At 44.5% G+C, this 20,176-nt stretch overlaps 1 protein-coding gene, 1 long non-coding RNA gene and 2 other non-coding genes across 7 annotated transcripts in view; 1 reads left to right on the top strand and 3 right to left on the bottom strand.

Annotated features, from left to right (window-relative positions):
- Nucleotides 1–2,269, bottom strand: part of SYNE3 (spectrin repeat containing nuclear envelope family member 3) — a 100,010-nt gene extending 97,741 nt beyond the window's left edge. Inside the window, exon 1 of one of the 4 annotated variants that reach the window (XM_053601520.1) lies at nt 2,159–2,269. The gene's annotated coding sequence lies outside the window, so the exon portion shown is untranslated. The remainder of the gene's footprint in view (nt 1–2,158) is intronic. The other 3 variants (XM_053601523.1, XM_053601519.1, XM_053601524.1) reach the window with 3 other exon arrangements.
- On the top strand, nt 1,730–14,891 carry LOC128593491 (uncharacterized). The gene is made up of 3 exons (XR_008382369.1): nt 1,730–1,807; nt 8,708–8,834; nt 14,588–14,891. It is a non-coding gene; the product is annotated as an uncharacterized LOC128593491 (long non-coding RNA).
- Nucleotides 10,673–10,779, bottom strand: LOC128594989 (U6 spliceosomal RNA). The gene has a single exon (XR_008382685.1). It is a non-coding gene; the product is annotated as a U6 spliceosomal RNA (small nuclear RNA).
- Nucleotides 14,892–19,398: 4,507 nt separating the features above from the next.
- LOC128595197 (small Cajal body-specific RNA 13) lies at nt 19,399–19,673 on the bottom strand. The gene has a single exon (XR_008382846.1). It is a non-coding gene; the product is annotated as a small Cajal body-specific RNA 13 (non-coding RNA).
- Nucleotides 19,674–20,176: the final 503 nt, after the last annotated feature.

Here is a 20,176-nt window from a genome sequence, read left to right as displayed (position 1 = left end):
GCACTGCTGGAAGGGCTCCAGGGGAGGTGATCCAGGACCACCCATCCTTTGACAGACACGGGGAAATCAAGGCAGAGAGAGAAGGGGCAGAGTGGATACAAACCCACGTATCCCAACCAGGCCCCTTCATCTCACCCTGCAATCACAGCTCCTGTATCCTGTATCTGGCACCACCACAAAGTGCTGTTCATGGAATGGCTCATTTAGCGCCCATGATACCATACAATGCAAATGCTGTGGTTCTCCCCTTTTCATAGGAAGGATATGGACAAGGACTTCACCTCTGAAAGGTGAAGTGATTTTCCCAAGGTCACACAGATAAAAGGGCCAAGGCAGGACTAGATCCAGGTAATCCGAATTGGCGAGCCTCATTCCTATCAGTGGGGCAACACGAGAGGTCCAGCTACCCTTGGGGCTCCCAGGGACTCCAAAATATTCTAGTGGTTATGCTGGACCTGCCCAGTCTTGCTTCCCATAATAGCCAAGCTAGGGTCCCCCAGCAGGCTCTGTCCAGATTTCTGCATCATGAGGCAGAGGGGCTACCCAGGCACGGTCACATCCGTGGCTATGGGAGAACAAGCAAATTACCTAGGCTGAAGGGTTGTTCCCATGGAGACACAAAGAGCTCAAATTTACCCTGAAGGGTACCTGCAGGGGGCCAGATGCCAGCCTGGATTCCTACCACTCCCCCTCTGTGCCACCAGCAAATCCTCAGGCCCCCAGGAAGATACAAGTTCCAGAAATAAGACTTCTCAGCCCACTCCATGCTTAGCCACCCCAATAGGGGCCCCTCTGATTAAAAACAACGCTGGGGCCAGCAGGCTTGGCACAGCTGTGCCTGTCAGCCTGCTGAATGTTGTCCTGCCTGAGGAATGTGCAGACCCACATGTGTTAGAGCATCCCGCTGGGGCACCGTGACAGGAAACTGAGCAAAACAGCCCGTTGGCACAATATACCTCTCCTACCTCCCAGCTCTTGACCCCTGTGAGCTGTTGGCTGGCCAGCAGTACAGGAGGCAAGGCCTGGCCCTTCAAGTGAGCCAGGCTGTGTGGCTCTGAGCAAATCACTCCCCCACTCTGGGCCTGTTTCCACTCCTCTAGGTGACTGAAGGAGACTGTCCCACCAAGCTCAGAAAGGCAGTGATTTTGTGACATGCTCCAGTCTCTTCCTCCTGTCCTTACTCATGTGGGATGGAGCATGGTCCCTGAAACACATCCAGCTGTCCCACTAGCAGCTCTTGGCTGCAGAAAGCCCCTCACTATTGCCAGGAGGAGGTTACCCTTTCAGAGATGAAAGAGGAGACCAGTATCCTGGGAGAGGGCCCAGGACAGACCTACCTCAAAGCTTCAGGGCCAAAGGGATAGAACAAAAATATTCATTATCACACCACCCCAGGCTGGAGTTCCCCGGCTTCCAGGCCTGCTCCAGGGCTGACCAATGAGCCACATCGATGGGTCTGCTATTTGGGGTCAAGATCTGAAGACCACCCCCCAACGAAGCCAACATCAATCTGAGGCTCTCTCAGCTTTGTAAGCCATCTTCGGCTTCACTACCCGCTCTTTTAGAGCTGTGAGGATGAGGCTCAGAGAGGCTCAGCCTGTTCCCCAACGCTGCACAGCCCAGAGGTGTCTGAAGGAAATCTAGCTGGCGGAGTGGACTTCCCCTTCTTACCGCTGCTCTGCTTGCTCAAGCACCCGCCCCCCAGCCCCCACACACACCCCTCGAGCGCTGGAGAGCGCGTGGTCTCCAGGAGGAGGCATTCCAGCCCAGGTTCCAGACGAGGCCAGGACACACGCCGCAGTGACAGGTCTGCTAGCCCCTGGGGGGGGGGGGGTCAGAGGGAAGACCAGAGGAGGCTCCCGGCCCGCCTGGGACACGCTGTCCGGGCTTTCAGGGCTTTTTCTTGCCGGCCCAGCCTTGGGAGTTGAGAGGAAAGGCTCCGGGATTTCGCAGCCAGCAGGGAACGCTTGGATTTAAACTAAAAATACCCGCCCGCCCGCAGCTGTCACGCCAGCGCCCTAGCTCTGGCGCCCGGCGCGCCTCTCCAGGCCCCCCCGACTTGCGCCGCCCAATCCTGGGGGATGTGTCGCGGTGGGTCGGGGGCCAGACTTCCGACCCTCCCGGCCCCGGCCCGGCCTGCCGACCCGGCGCCACTTACCCGGCCCGGAGCTTGGAGGAGCGCGGCACCGCGGGCGGCTGGGGCCGAGCCTCCCTCCTTCCTCCCTGAGTCCGGGGCGGCTCCGGGCCGGGCCGGAGGGGTGGGGGGCGGGGCGGGGCGGGGCCCGGACACACAAGCGCCCCCGCCCCCGCAGGGACCGGCCCTGGGTGCGGCGCGGTGGCCTTGCCACCCCTGCGGGGCGGGAGAGCTCGGCGCGCGCGCTCGCCGGAGGCCCGCGGGGACCGGGCGGAGGAAGAGCCTCACTGCCCCCTGTCGCAGACCCGGGTCTGGGCAGGGGTTGTCCACGCTGGTCTCATCCTAGAGAATTGCGCAGAGCTGGCTCTCCCTGGGGAAATTAAATGTGGAGAGGGAGTCCCTGAGCGTTCAGACTTGGGGAAAGCGACCGGCACGTCTTACCCTTGAAGAGCCAACATTGGCATGGGCACACCGCCCTGAGGCTCGAAATCCAAGAAGCGAGTGACCCCAATAGGCCAGGATGACGGGGTGCTGGTACTCCCTCAGTTCCTCCCACCTCATAGTCTAAGGTCACAAGCAACGTGAATCACACCCATAATGTGAATTTCCCAAGAATGTGCCTTCCTCCCCCGTCCCCAACCACAGTTCAGCAGATATCTCCTTTTATTCACCGACCCCTGTTCCAGAGACTCCCTTTAACCTTAGATTAGAAGGTCTATCCTATCAGCCTGAGTCTTTCATTTGCAGTTGCCTTGACCTGGGTTTGCTACAAGCTTCCCGCCAAACTTCTGCACTGGGAGCCTTGGGACCTGGGCCCTCACCTCCCTCTCTGCCCAGGCCTGCAGTCTCTAGCCTTCCAGAGCATCCAGCCAGGTTTTGAAGTCTATGGCCCCACCCCTTATCTTTTTCAGAATAATTACATATTAGGATGACTGGCTCTGCCTCCTCTGGATCCAGATGGGAGCTGCTAATGAGGGATACAACTTGTAAAACTAGGTGCCCTGTGAACTCCAGCCTTCACAATTTTGATGTGGGTAGCCTATTTTACAGATGAGGAGAAGCTGCCTCCAGGACTTTAGTAACTGGCCCAAATCCAGCGCTTTCAGGAGGGTGTTTTCCTCTTTTGTTTCTTAGCAGGGCAGGCAGATGTTTGTTGAACAAATCAGTGTAAAAGTCAGTGTCCTAAGAGATTAAATTGTAAAACAGGACCAGCTAGTAATAGAGAGAGAGAGAGAGAGAGAGAGAGAGAGAGAGAGAGAGAGAGTGTGTGTGTGTGTGTGTCTTTTTTGAATTGAGGAAAAGATAGAAGAATTAGCCAAAATCCAGGATTGACACTGAAGTAGACCTATCTTGAATTAGACTCCCAGAGTGTTGGCTACGACTCCCTAGTTACATCCCATTCACGAATCCGTAACTCTCAGCATTGCTGGAGATGCACAAAAGGGCCTGTCCTATCCCTGCGCTTGACTGGTTCCAGGTGACAGGTTCCAGGTTTGCTGAAGCATCTCATTATCATCATGACTTCCTCTGAGGTGCTGTCGCAGGTCATGGGGTTACAACAGCCAAACTGAAGGGCAGATGGTGATTAACAACTATTATAATACCTGCATTTGAATAATGTGCTTTGTTTTTTCAGAATGCTTTCATATGTATCTCCTTATGAAATCCCTGCAAAGACCGTCTAGGTAGTTAGGAAAAGTTTAATGAGCTTGTCTTCTGAGGGAATCCAAGACATGAAGAGGTCAGGTGCTTGCTCAAGGATAGAGTTGGTCCCCAGCTGCTGCAAAGGTACAGCAACAGGTTGTGTAAAGTTAATGTCCTGCATGGGCAGAAGTTGAGACTTTAGGCTCTGGTGCCAAAGTGCCCCAATTTACATCATTTGGCTGATTACCCACCCTAGGTTCCCTCTTCTGTAGATGGCTCTAATCATAGGAGCCTATCTCGTGTGGTTTTGTGACTGGTATTGTGAGCACCCAGCTTGAGTGAGCTGTTATATTTTGGTTCTGGATCTAGCGTGGTCACTATAGTTTCTGGCATACAGCTGCTCAGTCGTTCATCAAACACTTCCCGAACAGCGACTATGTCTTTCCCGGTGTCGGTCTCTGGAAATACCGTGGAGAACGTGGCATAGACGACTACTCTCAGGGAGATCATGGTGCAATGACTCTCTGACAGGACACGTTAGCGTGGGGCCCAGGGACACAGCACAAAGCACCACTCAGAGCTGTGGAGAGACCCAAATTCCAGGCGCTGCTTTGCCACTTATGCAACTGAGGGAACTTCACGAGTTTGTGACCTCTTACAACACTGGTTTTCTCATGTGTTAGGTGGGGACAGCGATAGTATTTCAAGGGTGAAAATACGTGTGATAAAAATATCTTATACACAGAAAAATACCATGCAGACATTAGTTTTATTGTTGTTGTCATTATCTTTGGGTGTACAGATAGGGCTTGCTGTTTTTCAGAATACTCTCCCATTACTTTTCTTAAGCCTGACATAAACATCTCACCACAGACAGGACCCAGTTTTGTATTCAATGATAGCCTTTTCCCACTCCAAGCGAATCCATATGGAAGGAAAAATAGTGGAATGAGCAATGCAGGAGATTGGGGGAGTTTGCAACTAGGAAGGCTATAAAAACTTCCATTCATCTTCAGCATTACCTGCTGCTACAGAAAGGAGTAGAGATGAAAGAGATGAAAACTTATCTGGAAAAAAAAAAATCTGGCAAAGGATTGGGGGAAGAGCCCCTCTGTCATCTTTGGAATGGAGCACAGGAAACCCCGCCCTGAGGCCTCCCTTTCAGAAGCAGCCCAGAGAGGGAACCACAAGAAGGGCACTAAAATTATGCCGTTCGGAAATTCTGACTCACTTGGCAGCGGGGGCTGTTTGTGCGACATACAAAATGTCTTCCAAAAAAGCAAAGTTTTTACTGCTCTTTGCCCATGTCTCTTCTCTGCAGCCAGCATCTCCACCACCACTCACAGGGAAGCAGAGGCTAATTTAATAACCCCGAGGAAATGATTTGGGTCTGTTTTACATTTGCAGTTGGTTAGGCAGCTTCGACAACAATCCGTACAATTCTCATTTTGTAAGAGATTTTTTTTTTAGTTGTGTGTTCAGAAAGATTAAAACAAAAGCTGCAAAGGTTTTTTCTGGCGAATATAGCCCCTGTATTAGTATTATATGAATGGGTAAACTGAGGCAAGAGGGTGAGGAGGAGGGGTTCTGTCCAGGATCCCAGGATAGTAATTGGTACTCTGGAAATTTATGTCCCATCTCTCTGTTTCTAGCCTGGCTTCCTGCTTAGTGGTGGATTAAGTAAGTGCTGTTGGCTTACTGTAGATAAAATGCTTACATTGGGGTGCTCACTTCTGGAGCACCCCTTCAGAGAAGTCCTGGTCAGAGAATGGAGAGCTGGTTTTCAACTCAGCTCTGCTATCAGCTGTTTCCTCTTCTTTGTTTTCTGTTTGTCAGTTCTCCGAGTTTTAGTCTGTTCTGGGGTCCTACCATGTGCTTCCAGAGTAAGCAGAACTTCCCATCCTGGTTTGTGAACTTCTCTGGGTAGGTTCCCAAACCTACCCATGTTCCAGTCTTTCCCATGGACTGAGCAGGGGCAACCCTCCTGGGTGGCCATGAGTCATCTCAGCACCAAGCAAGGTAACCCAAGCAATTCAGGATATTCCTCAAGGCACATTTAATTGTGCTGCTCTTGGCATAGGAAGCACATGACTGGATTCTGTGGTGACAGGGCTCTAGCCCTTGTTAAGGCTGCTCAGTAGCTGTGTACCTTTGGGCCACTTCTGAGTTTCTGAATCTGTGAAATAAAGGAATTGGAAAAGACCTTCTCTTAAGTTATTCCCCCAACTTGCTCTATTATATTAGACCAGGCGTCCTCAAACTTTTTTAACAGGGAGCCAATTCACTGTCCCTCAGACCATTGGAGGGCCAGATTATAGTTTAAAAAAACAAACTATGAACAAATTCCTATGCACACTGCACATATCTTATTTTGAAGTAAAAAGCAAAACAGGAACAAATACAATTCACACCGCCACATGTGGCCTGTGGGCCATAGTTTGAGGACCCCTGTATTAGACAATAACATCATTTCATATGACTAAATACTGCTACTATTATACTCCAAGGAATAAATACTCATATAAACAAACAAGTTAACATATAATTGACAAACTTTATTTCTAAAATGTAAGATCCTTCCGGAAGAGACTTGCCATGTTTCTCCCAATGGTGGGCAACTCAAACCACTCTTTCTGCTTCTGTTGGGACAGCTATAAGTGTTTTTTTTTTTTTTTTTAATTAAATGTTTCATTTTGAGATCATTGTAATTTACATTGTTAGAAGAAATTATACAGAGAGATCTCCTATACACTTTACTCACTTCCCCCTAAATGGCAGCATTTTACAAAACTGTGGTACAGTGTTACCACCAGGATACTGACACTGACACTCGTGACACAAAACATTTCTACTATAAGGGCCCACAGACTGCTCTTCCTGCCTGTTGCCACCCCATGCTTGAACTCTGGCAACCATTCATCTGTTTTCATTTCTATAATTTCATCATCTCAAGAATGTTATATAGCCAGGTGCGGTGGCTCACGCCTGTAATCCTAGCACTCTGGGAGGCCGAGGTGGGTGGATTGCCTGAGATCAGGAGTTCCAGACCAGCCTGAGCCAGAGCCAGACTCCATCTCTAAAATTAGCTGGCATTGTGGTGGGCACCTGTAGTCCCAGCTACTTGAGGCTGAGGCAAGAGAATTGCTTAAGCCTGAGAGTTTGTGGTTGCTGTGAGCTGTGATGCCACAGCACTCTACTCAGGGTGACAGGTGAGACTTTGTTTTTAAAAAAGAAAAGAATGTTATGTAAATGGAATCAAACAGAGTACAACCATTTTGTCTTGGCTTTTTTCATCAATGTAATTCTCTGGAGATTCTCAGTTGCTCTGGGGCTGAGTGCTGTTACGTCACAGCTCACAGCAACTTCGAACTCTTGATCTCAAGTGATCTCTTGCCTCAGCCTCCCAAGTAGCTGGGACTATAGGCACTTGCCACAATCCCTGGCTAGTTTTAGAGATAGGGTCTCACTCTTGCTCAGGATGGTCTCAAATTCCTGAGCTCAAGCAGTCTGCCCGCCTGGGCCTCCCAGAGTGCTGAGATTGAAGACATGAGCCACTGCGCCCAGCCCAGGTTGTGGCTTGTTATCAAGAGTTTGCCTCTTTAGTGCTGAGTAGCATCTCATGGTATGGATGTACTGCAGTTTTTAAACATCCCCTGTTGAAGGACATCTCAGTTTTTTTCTATTTGGGGGTACTATGAATAAAGCTGCCACAAACATTTTGTGCGGGTGTTTGTATCAAAGTAAGTTTTGTATCTTAAGTTTCAACTGTTGCAGTACCTACATATACTCCCACACCAACAAATTTTTCCTACTTATTCTTAAAAATAAGCACAGTCCAAGGGGGTTTAAGTGGCCTTAACTGCCAGTAATTTCCCAAGATTTGGTCTCAAGTTATAAAAATCCAACAAAAGCAAATTACATGGTTCCTGCCATCAAAGAATTTACAGTCTTACTGGAAGCAACATTAAGACATATGAAACATTGAAATAATAAATAACACAGCACGTCATCAAATGCCAGACTGCATAATGCAGAACTGACCCCTAAAGGAATCCAGAGACAGAAGAGAGGTGGGAAGGCCTAGTGTCTGGGGGAAGGTCCTATTGATACATCTTCCATGATGAAGAACAGTAACCATCATTGACATTTATGAAGAGCTTCCTATGAGCATACTTCTAAGCCTTTACCTATATTACTCATTTAATCCTCATCACCTTTCAGGATAGCTACTGTTATCACCCCATTTTACAAATGAGGAAAGGTGATTAACTTGCCCATCATCGCACAGCTATCATGTGACTCATCAAGGGCACTAACCAGCAGTCTGAGCCCAGAGCCCACACTCTCCATCACTACAAATCTGTCTGAGAGCAACAGTGGAAGACCAAGTTTTGGTCATAATTAAATTCCAATATATTTTTTAGGTTACATTTTCACATAGAGCTATTGTGAACCCAGAATGTTAATGAGTTCCTCTGGGTCAAGGTTATTGATGAAAAGTTCAAATAGTTTGCAAAGAAACAAGTGCTAGCTTTAATAACGGGTGAGAAGTCTGTGTAGGCTGTCATGGGAAAGTGAGTGTGTGTGTGCATGTGTGTGTGTGTAGAGACAGAGAGAACACACAAGGCGGAAGCCTCCAGTTATGTGGATTACCTGCATATGCAGCAAGAAAAACATCAGCATTCTCAGCTTTAAACCATAAAACACACAGGGCTGGCTGAGCCCATTTCAGACAATGAATGTGGTTTCCTATTCTCTGAATAGCTTCATACCAGGAAAGTCATGTCCATGCTGAGCTATCTCTTTGGTTGTTAGACACACAAGATTTTCTATTACTCTTAACCCACAGTACTCACAGCTGCATGCCCTTCAAATTTTACCACTTTGGTTTAAACAACAGTATACTATAAACCTGTCTTTTTTTTAAAGTCTAAATGCAGCCTTGATGCCCTCAGTGTTCCAGCCATGGGGTCGGCTGGCAGAAGGAAATGCTCACTAGATCAGCTTCTCCTGAGTTGGTGTCTCTCTGGCCTGCCTTCCCCTGCTGTGAGCACAGGTGAGCCACGTCACCGCCTCAACCACCACTCCTATAAAATGCTGCCCATTCTTGCTCTGTCTTCCCCATGAGAATGTCATGAAACTCTAAGAGACTAATAATGATGAAAATGTGCTACAGTCTTGAGGTTCTGTGCAAATGTGTACTACTATGGTAAATTAAATCCTCCACTTACTGTGCTTTTGAAGACTGCTTCATGACAGGAACCAACTCATGAGCAGGCTGTAAGAAGGGAAGACTTTTCCACTAAGGAGGATTACAAATCTTTCCTTTTTTTGCTCCCTGGAGACAGATTTTTGAAACTTGCTGAAATGATGTCTTTTTGGTTTTTATAGGTGTGGCTGATCATGTGATAATATTAGAAGCACCCTGTGACAGGCAGAGTGCCCAGGAAGCCAGGGGAGGCTCTGAGCTCTGGCAGACACACAGAGGTGTGGCCTTTGCACCCTAGTTAGGGCAGTGGAACCCATGCAGGGCACTTGCACCATCCCCATATGAGCAGATGGTGCTTTGCTCTATGGGAACACCCACACTGGAGCCCCAGGTTACCCCTTTATCTGAGTGGCAGGTGCCTTTGAATTCAAACAGTTCATGTGTCTGCATAAAACTTGTTACTTTTGATGACAATTCTTGACGGGACAAGATACTTCCCTAACAGAGAAAGTTGACCAAGCCACAAAACCTCAGAACAACTGGCACCAAACACATGCAGAACAAATGCTTGCCAAAGGGACTGCTGAAAGTCCTAGCAACTCCAATAGCTGCAGCAGTAGCCTAAGATTTTAAAGAAATTTAATCCCAAACTTCATCTTTGACGTTGTATGCTTGGCGTGCTGAGAGAAATGTCTCCTGCCACTAAATGCACTTTGTGGTTAATTGAAAGTCACACTCAGCAGACAGAAGCAACTCCCATAAGTAGGTAGAAGAGAAGGTGGGAGTAGTCAGCTGGTGAGATTAGTACACCAGCTTCAGCAATCAAGGCTGTTTCATCATCCAAATGGAAATGCTCGTTTGTGTCACTGCTAAATATGAGCAAATCGATGGGCTGCTAAATATGAGCAAATTGACAGGACCCTACCTGCTCAGTTCACAAACTACAGAGATAGCCTAAAGAAAGAGTCACACATGGACAAAAATAACAGCCAGAAGACACTCGATCAATTCACAGGCCAAGTCTGTCCTGTTACAGAGCCCCTGAGGTTAAGAGCGGCGCCCAAGGTCAGGAAATACACTGATTGCTTCAGCCCACACAGCGTTAACCTCCACTGCCAAATCCAGGAAATCCTGGGCTCTTACCTGGCCTCTCCCTGTGGCTTCTGACAGGGCCGATCACTCCCTCTGAAGCACGGAGCACATATTCCCATTTCTTCTCATGGCCTGTCCTTACCAGCTACGTGCTTTCCCAAGGGCTTCTTCTCAACCCTCTCATTTTTTTTTTTTTTTAATTTTGCCCTCCCTGCCCAAATCTCTTTTATCCATTAAATCCAGAGCTGTAGAGGCAATAATCTGAGTCATCTTCCCCTTAGTTTCAGATATCACCTGATGTGAGATGTCTCTCAGGTATCTGGAGACTTAGAATGTCCAAAAGGAATTCATTGCCTCATCTTTTCAACCCCACTGCGGATTGCATCAGTAAGCAGCTGCCCCTGGCAGCTAAGAAACCTGGGAATAAGCCTGCTTCCTTCCCCCTTCCCCAGCCCCTCCCCAGGATCAGCCAGCACCAAATACTGCCAGTCCTAACTTCAAAGTGTCCGACTCAGTTTGTGTGGGAGCCCTTCCCTGGCACCACCCAGAGACCCAGACTGGTTAAATCTTTTTTTTTTTTTTTTTTTATTTAAAAAAATATGGAACGCTTCACAAATTTGCGTGTCATCCTTGCGCAGGGGCCATGCTAATCTTCTCTGTATCGTTCCAATTTTAGTATATGTGCTGCCGAAGCGAGCACCAGACTGGTTAAATCTTACAACAGTCTCCCACCTGGCCTTCCTCTGTTAGCTCAGCCACCTCCAATCCATCCTCAACATTCTTGCCAGGATGAGAGCTCCAAAACTCTGCAGTTTACTCTTCTTCTGGGGCCTTCTCTCACCAAAGGATGAGATCTTGAGGCCCTTTCCACTATGTCCATGTCTCTGCATTTCTCAAGAGATGACTTGGCATTCCTCAAGGGTGCGTATGGGCCTCTGTGCCTTCGCTCTGGTTGTTTCCTCTTCCTGGAATGTCCTTCCCTTTTCTATCGAAGCTCTTTACCCTTCTATTAAGACTCAGTCAAGATGGCGCTAATGAATTTCATTCAAAAATGAATTCTACTGAACTGGAAGCTGAAGGTCTGAGGGTGTGTGCATGCGTGTGCACGTGTGTATGTGGCATAATAAATAATAAAAGTATTATACATACACTTCCCTGAAGGGCTTTTGGTCCCCAACAGCTGTAGAACAGAACTGGGAAGTGGGGCAAGTGACGAGGCTATCTTCTTTGATGTCTTGAATTGTGTGTCCTGGATTGAATCATACCTCGGCATTTGCAGAACCACTTTGCTGATGGCCCTTTCTGATCTAATGCCAGCTGAGCTCTCTCAAGCCCATTTGGTTTAGTTAGAAAAACTCAATTTTATGCCAATATCATTCAATCACTCACCACCTAATTAAACTTAGTATTTCTGAGGTGTTTAAGCTAGACAAACACGAGGTACACAAGAGTTAGAATAAAATTGTTTATCTGGCAAAATGGGGGAAGAAAGCATTCCTCTGAAGTTTATTTTTTAAAATAACCCATAAAGCATGGGCAAACTGACAGGATGACGGGATTCCTCTGAAGTTTATTTTTTGACATAACGCATAAAGTATGGGCAAACTGATGGTTATGTTAAAAACCCATACTTTTTTAAAACATAAAACATAAAGTATGTGCATATAATTTTTGTTGTTAAGCTAAAATAAACTACGTTTCCTTGACTTCTTACCCAGACTATGTGGAAATATTTTTTTTCTTCTTTGTTACTTGGAAATATTACATAAGACTCTCTTTTTTTTTAAGAGATAGAGTCTCACTTTGTCGCCCTCAGTACAGTGCTGTGGCGTCACAGCTCACAGCAACCTCCAGCTCTTGTGCTTAGGCGATTCTCTTGCCTCAGCCTTCCGAGTAGCTGAGACTACAGGCGCCCGCCACAACGCCCGGCTATTTTTTGGTTGCAGTTTGGCAGGGGCCGGGTTCAAACCTGCTACCCTTGGTATATGGGGCTGGTGCCCTACTCACTGAGCCAGGTGCTGCCCAACACAAGGTTCTAATGAACCGGAAATAAATAATAAGAAGATTGTTTGATCTTTCATACATTAAATTCCAGAATGTCTACTGCTTGTGATTTTTTTTTTTTTGTAGAGAGTGCCGTGGCCTCACACAGCTCACAGCAACCTCCAACTCCTGGGCTTAAGCGATTCTCTTGCCTCAGGCTCCCAAGTAGCTGGGACTACAGGCGCCGCAACGCCCAGCTATTTTTTGGTTGAGTTTGGCCGGGGCCGTGTTTGAACCCACCACCTTCGGTATATGGGGCCGGCGCCTTACCAACTGAGCCACAGGCGCCGCCCTACTGCCTGTGTTTTAATCTCCTTTTAATCTATCAGTCGTTGCTTCTTTTAGTTTACCGTTTTTCATCTGTTGTAATATCAGAAAACTAACAAGGTTAACCATTCCCTAAAATAATTGGCCTTGAGTGAGAACTGAGAGATTCTTCCTCGAAGTGGGACAACTGATTAACTCCCAGGCACTGTATGTTAATTCAAGGGCAGCCCTTGTTGGCTCCTGGCTGCCCGGGTTTACCAAGTAAAACAGCCTAGTGCCCCCTACCTGCTTTGTCGGGTATGACAGGGACTCTTTGTAAAATGCCCAAGTTTCTCAAAAGGCAGAATGACGTTGAAAGATGTAGTCTTTTTACTTTTTGAAAACAAAAAACAAAGCACTTTTCTTTTGGTGTGTTTCAACTCCTCTTTCTATCATTCCCAATGAATTTTTGAGCACAAGCAAAAATTCCTTCAAGTAAAAGGATGTTACTAGTCCTATACCCAGACAGCCAACAGTATGTGTGAATTTTATCACGGGACTGCCACCACATGGTATGAAAAGAGATGAACCAATGGGAGCGTCACATCAGCTGTACTGACACGTCCTGTTAGGGCTGCACTGATATAGCTCTGACATGAAACGTCAGCTCACATACATCTAGAGAGAGAAGAAGGCATGCTAATATGGCAGCTTCTCTTCAAGAGTTTTTTTTTTTTTTTTTTTTTTTTTTGAGACGGAGTCTCACTTTGTCAGCTTTGGTAAAGTGCTGTGGCATACAGCTCATGACAACCTCAAAACTCTTGAGCTCAAATGATTCCCTTGCCTCAGTCTCCCAAGTAGCTGGGACTACAGGCACCCACCACAATGTCCGGCTATTCTAGAGACGAGGTCCTGCTCTGGCTCAGGCTGGTCTTGAATATGTGAACTCAGGAAATCCACCTGCCTGGGCCTGCCAGAGTGCTAGGATTACATGGTGTAAACCACCATGCCTGGCCAAGAGTTTTTTTTTTTTTTTTTTTAAATCATAGGCTTGTTCTCTGAATTTTAAGACTTCTGATGTAAAATTATTTTGGTCATCCAATTTTGCAAGTAAGCCTATTTCAAAAAAGTTCCCCTCCCTCTCCTTTTTAACAGAATATAACTGGTTTATATCTTTTATGAACATATCACTGAAATTAATATCAATTAACATCTCACTAGGCTATACTTTAAAAAAATGTAAGGTTTAGAATTAACAAATAGAATTTTTCTGGCCATTAAAGCAGAAAAAATATTTAAAATTCCTGTTTTTATCCTGCAAAGGGCAATGAATGATTAATGTCTCATTCCATTTCTAACCTGAACCATCCCTTCCCCACCATGAAACTGGGTGAATTTCTTTGTTTAATGAATTACTGAAAAAGGCTGATACAATGGATTATCACAAGAACAAGATTTAATTTTGAAGGCATGAAATATTAAGGCTCAAAGGCTGAAGTACAAAGTGAAATTCTGACTCATTGTAAACAGTATTTATGGCCTTGGCAATGCATCTTAGCAATTATTCAAATGAAAACAACTGAACTTCCTAGAAGTTCTTCTGGCTGCAAACTCAGTGACTATTAGAGGAAGATATAAACTTCTGCTAACAGATAAATCTTCCTAAGAGCACTGGCTCTTTGCTTTTTATACTCTGTGGTCTTGGGAATCTTTTCAGTCTTTAGAAAATAATAATTTGAGTTACAGAAATTATCTGCTGGTAAAAACAGACACATATAATCCGAAACGTTACAATTAATTAAACAGGCATTTGAGGAATCAAGTCAATGATTCTTTCATCACCTTAAATCAAAAGGCTTAACAAGTTTTGTGATTACTGTTTCATTCTCAATACCACTTTACAGGAGATAAAATTCAGGCTTTTTCCCCCTTGGAATTAAATAAGGCTCACAATAGAACAAAGGCATATGACTTCAAAGGCCTATTTCCAAGGAGCTCGGTCCTCACCATGAGAAAGCAACATGGGGACAAGAGGACACTTGTCAGAAGTGAAAAGCTATGGCTTAGTTGATTGAATTGAATCTTTGGACAGAAATTGTTGTTGTTTTTAATTTTATAAAGCATAAAAATCATGTATGTATTCAGGATATATACATGCAGATATATATATATATATATATATATACACGAAGATAACTGAAGTAATTAATTTTCTGTAGGAATTGCTGGTGATGTGGATTCAGCAGGAAAACAAAAATTGCATGTGAAGGCAATGAACCTTACAGAGGAACACAAAGTGCTAATGTCACCAGTATGATGAAAATGTGTCAAACGGTCTATAAAACCAGTGTATGGTGCCCCATGATCGCATTAATGTACCCAGCTATGATTTAATAAAAAACAAACCAAAAAAGTGCTAATGTCTATCAACAAGGTGTTATAAATAGGATTAGAATGTAATTTGGAGACCAAAATGACAACTGTTATACTGGGGTTAAAGTAAGGTTCGAATGAGCTCATGTGTATATAAAAGGTGGTTTAAAGAATAAAAATATATAAATATATACAAGATGGAATCATTTTTGGGGTATATATCTGGGAGCAGAGGGATGGAGTACTAATAAGATTCCTTATAACTCTGCAGCCCTTCTATGAAGAAATCTTCAAATATACATAACCTTTAGTAGACATCAGAAATACAGTTTTTAAAAATCCATGAAGGGAAAAACAGGAGGTGTAGAGAAATCCGGGGAAAGTAAAAAAGAACTTCTGAGTATTTAGTGTTTAGGACTGGAAGCCAGGGCAGAATCAGGTTCTGTTACAGCATCTAGGCTTTTCATAAGTAATCACCTATTGCCTACGGCTTATTCTAGACTGAACATGATTTACAGCGTACCATTTCTCTTCATTAGCCCAGTACTCTGAGGGGAGGCGAGGAGAGCAGAGACTACATGACATAGTAGAAGCTGGCCTGCCTTCCGCCTCTAGCCTGTCTCCAAGATATGGTCACCAGCGATTAGCAAAGCTGAGGCCACTCCCATGGCTGTGGAAGTATTAATACACCAGCTGCCTTTTCAGATAGAGGTAGTCAAAACCCAAAAGGCATTTCTATCTCTGCATTAGGGATTAGCTCTCTTAGGAGGCTGGGTTTTGCCTTGCTTTTTTACACATTGTTATTTCTGGTGTTGTCAGGGAACCCAGATAATTCCAGGGATGCAACGATGCTCTAAAATTACTGGATAATTGGCTAAGCACACCAGAGAGGTTTCAGGTTCCAGCTCAAACTGATAGAACTCTAGGTCTCCAGTGCTATTTTAGCTTAGGAATGTTTGGTGACGCGGCCTCTTGTGCAACCTACTCACTTTTCTCTAATATATTTGCAGAATACTCTGGCTGGCCTAGACAAGAGTACTTCTTTATCATGTGTTCTTATACATGTATACACACTCTCTCATTTTGTAAGAGCTGGTCATTGCTGAATAACTGAGCATGTAAGAAAAGGAATGGAACCACTGACATGCTGAGTATTCAATTAAAGTGTTATCTTCCGCTCAATAATCCAGACTCAAGTTCTTCATTTAAGAAGTTTATAAAGAACCATCTCAAATTTGCTACATCTTTCACTCTGGATTCAACAGTGAATTTGCTTTGCGTTAAGTGGGTAGAAAAGAGGAGTTTTACCATATATAGTGTAGCTTTATCTATAAATAAGCACAGGGAAGAAAAACATTTTTAGAATGCCTGAGTCAGCACTTTTACATGGCATGATTTAGTCTGGCATCAAATTACATTTTGTGACAAAAATCTCATGATTCTCCGTTAAGTTTTTGTGTAGCTTCCATTTCTACCCTCCCCCCCATTAATGTCTGCAAGCAAAGATTACAAAACTGGTATAGATCATTTAATGATGTTTGAAATACCCAAAAACAGGTACAGATCAACAGTTATTTAACAAGTATATTTGGTTATGTTTTCATGATAGCAACAACCCCCAACCTTTTTGGCACCAGGGACAACTTTCATGGAAGACAGTTTTTCCACAAATTGGGAAGGGGATGAAAGAGGGATGGTTTTGACAGGAGTTTCAAACAATTGATTTATTATGGTCCTGCAAATGATAACCTATTTGCAGTCACTCTCTAGCACTAATATAACCTCCTCAGATTACCAGACATTAGATTGTCGTAAGGAGAGCACAACCTACATCCCTCACATGCAGTTTACAACAGGGTTTATGCTCCTCACATGCAGTTTACAATAGGGTTTATGCTCCTCACATGCAGTTTACAACAGGGTTTATGCTCCTATGGCAATTAATACCACTGCTGATCTGATGGAAGGCAGAGCTCAGGCAGTGATGTGATGTATATAAATACAGATGAAGCTTCACTTACTTGATCCCTCACCAGTTCCTAACACGTCACAGAATGGTATTGTTGTGTTACCCAGGGGTTAGGGCTTGCAGCATTATAGGATTTCTAAAGAGAAATCTTAAAACCAAAACAATTACATATGAAAGCTTGAGGCTTTGGAAGAAATACCTTAAATATTGTTTTCTTTGCTTAAGATCATTGATGCTGGCTCGGAGCCTGTGGCTCATGCGGCTAAGGCACCAGCCACATCCACAAGAGCTGGCGGGTTCGAATCCAGCCCGGGCCCGCCAAACAATAACGGCTGCAACCAAAAAATAGCTGGGCGTTGTGGCGGGCACCTGTAGTCCCAGCTACTTGGGAGGCAGAGGCAGGAGAATCGCTCAAGCCCAGGAGTTGGAGGTTGCTGTGAGCTGTGATGCCACAGCCCTCTACCCAGGGTGACAGCTTGAGGCTCTGTCTCAAAAAAAAAAAGATCATTGATACTTCATGGTATTAAACCAAAGGCAGAAAAAAACTGCTTAAAATATAAACATTTCACTGTATTTTGGACTGTGTTTTATTAGAACTTTGAATTAGATGTATTAATTTCCAGTGCTGATTTTGTGAAGACTCTTTTTGCTTGTCTGTGGTGTCAGATAAACAAAAAGCATGTATAGAACTTTTTAGCTAAACAGCTTTGTCACCTGTAATCCCAGCACTCTGGGAGGCCAAGGCAGGTGGATTATTTGAGCTCAGGAATTTGAGGCCAGCCTGTTTGTACCAAAGATAAAAAAACTAGCTGAGTGTTGTGACAAGGGCTTGTAGTCTCAGCTATTTGGGAGGCTCAGGGAACAGGGTCACTCGAACCCAAGAGTTTGAGATTGTTGTGATGCCATGGTACTCTACCCAGGGTGACAGAGTCTGACTCTGTCTCAGAACAAAACAAAACAACAAAAGAAAAACAGCTTTTGTTAGCGTTTGGTATTTACTGTGTAACCCAAGACAACTTCTTCCAAGGTGTAGCAGAGAAAAAAAAAGTTAGATACCTCCAAACTTTAGATATGTAATTTGCTTCCCTGTTCTTGTTCATGCTATCAAGGATATCCCTCTCAGCCCCTTGAATGAGCACCAAAAAGCTTTCTCGTACTCTTAGCATTTCTTATATGTTCATATCATACTCTACAAAACAAATCAACTCCTCTATAATTTTAAAAAATGCAGGATTTTTACTCTTCCTGCTCAAGCATTACCCTTAATCTTTAATGACAGCTATATTTTAAACTTAATATAAATATTTAACAACTAAAAAGACAACTGCGCTTCTGAAGCCAATATTACACCAAGTAAGGAATATGATACTCCCCATTACTGCTCTATGTCTCGGATCTTCAGTAATAAGTTTGTGAATTCTTCTACCTATTCTCATCAACAGAAAAGCAGATTTAGATAGTTTACAGTGGGCAATATGAAAGCTGCCTTATGAAAATAGAGTCACTTGGCTCAGCACTCATAGCTCCCACATATACCGAGGCTGGCCAGTTTGAGCCTGGCCTGGGCCTGCTAAACAATGACAACTGCAACCAAAAAGTAGCCTGGTGTTGTGGTGAGCACCTGTATTCCCAGCTACTCAGGAGGCTGAGGCAAGAGAATTGCTTAAGAACAAGAGTTTGAGGTTGCTGTGAGCTGTGATGCCATGGCACTCTACCAAGGGCAACACAGTGAAATTCTGTCTAAAAAAGAAAAATAGAGTCACTTAAAGAAAGCCCCAACAAACTGACCCTAAGAAGGCCATGAAGAAAAGGACTCTCATGCACAAATATCTGATAACAGAAACTATCATAAAAGATTCTACAAAAACTACAAACTTGCACAACGGCCACAACTTTACAGAAAAAATATGCCTTCAAGGACATCTGCCCAACAACTGCCTTTCCAACCTTGGACTGATGTCACCCTTGTTATTGATCCTTGTAGCCAAGGATAATTATCTCAAAACTATTATGTAATCCTCATTTTTCCTTCAAAAACCTATCTTCCTTTACTTTCCTGAATATGCACATAGGTCACTATGGCACACCTTCTCCCATTGCAACCCCCTGTTCCTGTACAAACATCATTTTCTTTTAGGGGGGCTGTTTATTTAGGTTGACAGCAAAAACCAATTTTGGTTTTCAGAAACAAATCACCAATTTTACTTAAAGAAAAATAAACAAAAAATTTACTACAGTATAAGCATGAACAAAAAGTGATTTTGGAAAGAATTTAATAGGCATATTCACTATCATTAAGTACAGGAGATGCTGGACTTCTAAAACTTATACTTCGGCATAACAGCATTTCTATACATTTCTGGTTCATGACGCTTGTCCCTCTGATTTACCTGAAATCAATGAATCTGAAAAACAAAAAAGATTCTTTAAGTACTTGATCAGTTTTGTACCTCACATTAGAAAATTAGGAGCATTAATAACATTAATGGGGGTGAAAATGCTACACGAAGGAACACTTATGGGTAATGTCCTGAGTTTGTATTCATAGTTTACCAGGCTCGCTTCATGCCAAAGTATGATTTGAAGGACTCACTCACTGAAATTGACTTTAAATTTGAGCACTCCCAAAGCATAAACAGGTCACCTCCAGTAACATTTTTAAAAATGCTCAAGGTTTTTAAAAAAGTGATTTGTAGCAGTACTTAGTGTCCAACAGAAACCACTCTATCTGCTAAACAATATCTCGACTGCAAAGCTTCTCTTACTGTTGGTGAATAGATAATGACATGGCACAGTCATTATCACCGTGGCAACAGTACCCAAGAACTATCAGAGGAAAATTGCACATGGAACCGCTGACTCTTGAGCAGGCATGCCTCAGCTTCCTCTGAAGTATGCTTTTACTGCAAGTCTGGTGTGCTCCAGGGTACCACCAACCCAGTGCGGCTCCAAGACTACAGATTATACAAGTACAGAAATTCCACTGAGTCCTGCTCTCCTGAATTCATTCTTTCCACCAATTATGAGCACCTACCACATTCCAAGCACTGTCCTAGGCAATGAAGATACAGCAGTGAGAACGTAGAACGCCTGGGAGGAAAATCAATAAACACGGTAGCAAATACAGTATACGTCAAACAATAAGCATAATGGAGAACACAGCGAGCAACGGGGCTAAGCAGGCATTTTTCTCCCCTCTGCTCCCACATTGGTTTGTATCTGCTTCTTATTTCCCACGCTGATTCCAAGTTTTGGGCACCGGGTTTCCCCGAGGATTCCGCGCCAGTGCAGCGCCTAGCACCCACACCTGCCCCGGAAACGTCAGTCACTTCGTAGTTTTCCATTCAACCTTTCCTGAGTCTAGGCCCGGCTTCAGTGGGTTGGAAGGCCAACGAGGCTCGAAACCCCGAAGAGATCATACAGGTACGAGCGGTTTACAAGATTTTTAAAAAGTTGTTCTACAGAA

Source organism: Nycticebus coucang, chromosome 9, assembly GCF_027406575.1.
Source record: "Nycticebus coucang isolate mNycCou1 chromosome 9, mNycCou1.pri, whole genome shotgun sequence".
NCBI classification, from domain to species: domain Eukaryota; kingdom Metazoa; phylum Chordata; class Mammalia; order Primates; family Lorisidae; genus Nycticebus; species Nycticebus coucang.
The sequence above is the reverse complement of the archived record's forward strand: the minus strand, read 5'-3'. Positions and strand labels throughout refer to the sequence as shown.